The sequence below is a fragment of the Asparagus officinalis genome, chromosome 1 (genome assembly GCF_001876935.1).
Source record: "Asparagus officinalis chromosome 1, Aspof.V1, whole genome shotgun sequence".
Taxonomy (NCBI): domain Eukaryota; kingdom Viridiplantae; phylum Streptophyta; class Magnoliopsida; order Asparagales; family Asparagaceae; genus Asparagus; species Asparagus officinalis.
The window spans coordinates 29,347,575-29,350,917 of record NC_033794.1 but is presented as its reverse complement, the minus strand read 5'-3'; positions in this window follow the sequence as shown (position 1 = coordinate 29,350,917).

The following is a 3,343-nucleotide window of genomic DNA, read 5'->3' as shown; positions in this document are numbered from 1 at the left end:
CTTCTCCCAAGATTGCTCTTCTTCTTCTCTACAATTTGGCCTAGCTACAAATTTCATGACAAATATATTCACCAAATTAGTGGTATGAAGTTTCATGATGTAAGAATATATTCACCAAATTAAATTACATGAATGCTACAATGAAATGAGTTAAAATTTGAAGTTTTATGAAGTTTTTATGAAGTTTCATGAATATATTCGTCTTATTTTGTAGGCATAGAGTTAAAATGTGATGAAATGATCTTATGAATTTCAACAATAACTTTACATGAATGCTACATATGAAACAAATATATTAATTGTACCTTGGTAAGTTGACTTTACAGCTAGTTCTATAATGCCCGAGTTCACTACATCTGCTATATATACGTTTCTTCCTTTCTTTCTTTTTTTGTGCTTGTTCTAAACCTGACTAGATTCTAGTAGTATTGCATGGACGACCTTTAGTCCTTGCAGGTCTATCAGGATCACGAACTGTAATCTAAGGGATGTGCTCCATTGTATGTGAAATAGATGTGGAAATCTGAGGAATATCCACCATTTAAACTTGAGTTTCTCTAACTTCTTTTTCAATTGATTCTATAAAATTTGTTAACACGTCATCTAATTTTTGTATCTTCTCTTCTGAATCAAATGCAAGCTCGAGCACATTATTAAATTTTGCTCTTAAAGCCTAAGATTTCAATAAATTAATCTTCTCTTCACAACTTGTGATATTTTTTTCAAATACAATGTTGCTAACCCTAATGTTATGATGTCGAGCATGTATAGGTGTAGGATGTAATGGTCGGGTAATGAATCAATTTGTCTAGCCATCATTAACGATAATATATGTCTACATAGAACACCATTGGTTTCAAACGAAGCACAAGGGCAAATGAACTGCAAATGACTGGACTGATCATAAGTAACCACCCCTCATCTTCCTCTATCTGTAAACTTATAGACCTTGTATTCAACAATGTCCTGATCTTTTCTCAATTCTTCGCAAAACTCTGTACGAAATCCTTTGAATTCAATTTGGAACACAGCAAACATATTGTGTACATACATTTCTCTAACTTGTACCTCAATTGGATGTCCAATGAACATGACAGGCTTTATGTTAAGACTCTTAAAATCTTCATGAGCTTCACTTAAGCGACAATGAGTTACTGCTTTTCATATTGTGTCACAAACTCTTGTAATTGAGTCTGCAAGTTAATATACTCATCAAAGAAAGAACTAATACTTTCATTGCTTTAGCTCGATCTCATTCCAGTAAAAAAAGTATCCTTCAAATAACATGACACCCAATGTTCTTGACATTTATAAATTGTTTGCAACCATCCATCCCCTTCTTTAATTATATCAAATTTCTCCTTCATCTCAAGCCAATATCCTTCATACTATTCAATTGAAGAACTATTGTACCACAAGCCCCAATACCTTTGAAACTGTTCACCATAACGAGACCCCAAAGTAGGCAAATGATCAATAATGTGCTTTTGCATGTGCCAATAGCAATAACAGTATCTTGTTGTTGGAAACACTGAGTGAATAGCATTACACATTGCTCTATCCTAATCTGTTATAATGGCACTTGGTTCAACCCCATGCATACATTTCAGTCATTCTTGAAATAACCACATAAAGATATCTTTCTGTTCATCGGCTAGTAATGCACAACCAAATAAAGTGGACTGACTATGGTGATTCACCCCAGTAAATAGAGCAAATGGAAGACTGAACTTATTAGTTCTGTATGTCACATAAAAAACAACAACATCACTGAAATGCAAATAAGATGCTTTTGATCTTCCATCAGCCCAGAAAACACTCCTCATTTGTCCACTACTGTCTACTTCTATTACAAAATAAAAATTTTGGATCATTCGATGTCTTACTTTGAAAATGTCGAATGGTAGATATGCATTCATGGCTAATATTGTAGTCTCTTTGGGTTTTGATATGATCAATACATTGTTTTGGTGTCACTAATACACATTCTCTTCCATTGGTTGCATTAAAGACGCGAGAAATAGTGGAATGAGGCATACCTTCTTCTCGCAAACTCTCAATAAGTTTTTTTTACATCTTTGAGTTTTATGGAATTGTTGATGTGATCTGTGTATTTTTGCTTTGTCTGGACTACTCAACACATGATTTGTATGTTCTTCAATAAACCCTGTGATCTCCCATGATTTATCCTCCAATAATTTAACTTGCATCATTGTCTTACATCCCACTCGGGTCTCTCGCCGAAAATGGATCTCTATCTTGTCTCTATTAGATCTATAGCCCTTATTATCACAAACAAACTTTCTGTCTACCATGTCTCTAGTATTGCGAGAGTAATTAATCGTGCTCTTCCTTATTCCAAAACCCATCAACAATGTATAAGAGTTATAATAGTTATAAGCTTCTTCATAAGTATTAAACTTCATTCCTAGTAGTGGTTTAGGAGCATTTTCAGTATTGACAACACTTTCACTTTCAATAGCACTTGATTCTCCCATTCCAAACTCTACACTAGTTGAATTTATTAGTTGTAAAACAAATGCAAGAAAGAAAAACTTAAAAAATGCCATAAGCGCAACAAGTGCATTAATGCCATAAGACAATCATGAGAACACATAAATACTACATGGAAAATGGAATGGAGGCCGTTGAAGAAATAACATATGATGAAAATAAACCCTAAATATTGAATATATCAAAAAAGAAAAAGAAAATGATTACCATTTTTAAAATTTATTTCATTTAAATATATCTTAAAAGTCTTTTTGTTGTCTTCAATTAAAGGATAGTACAGCTTGCTGAACATGAGAAGTGTTGCAAATTATGGGTATGGAATAATGATCACAGGATCAAAATTTAGAGAGCCATAAAGCTAGAAAGTTACAAAATTTCAATAAGCACAAATAAATTTTCATGAAATTGACACAAATCCTAACTGATCCCAAATTCCAAATGCTAACTATTGCATAAACAAATCAAACTAAATTTCCAGATACTCATCTCAATTCCATAACAATGTTGGGGAAGTTAAGAGAAATACATCAAGCTAGGGCTCAAGATTCAAATCTTTAATGAAAGGATAAAAAAGGACAAATTATTTGAGAGACCCATTGTGTGTGAGAGAGAGAGATCAAGATTTTACCTACATTAGCTTCGTCGGAGTTGGTTCGCGGAGTTGGTCGGGGGAGTTGGCTCGCGGATCGAGAGAGGGATAGAGAGAGAGAGAGATAGCTGGAGACGAAAAGAGAGAGTTGGTCCGCCTAGCTCGCGGAACGACAGAGGGATCGAGAGAAGAGAGAGAGAGAGAGAGCTCGAGAGAGAGAGAGATAGCTGGAGAGGGGGG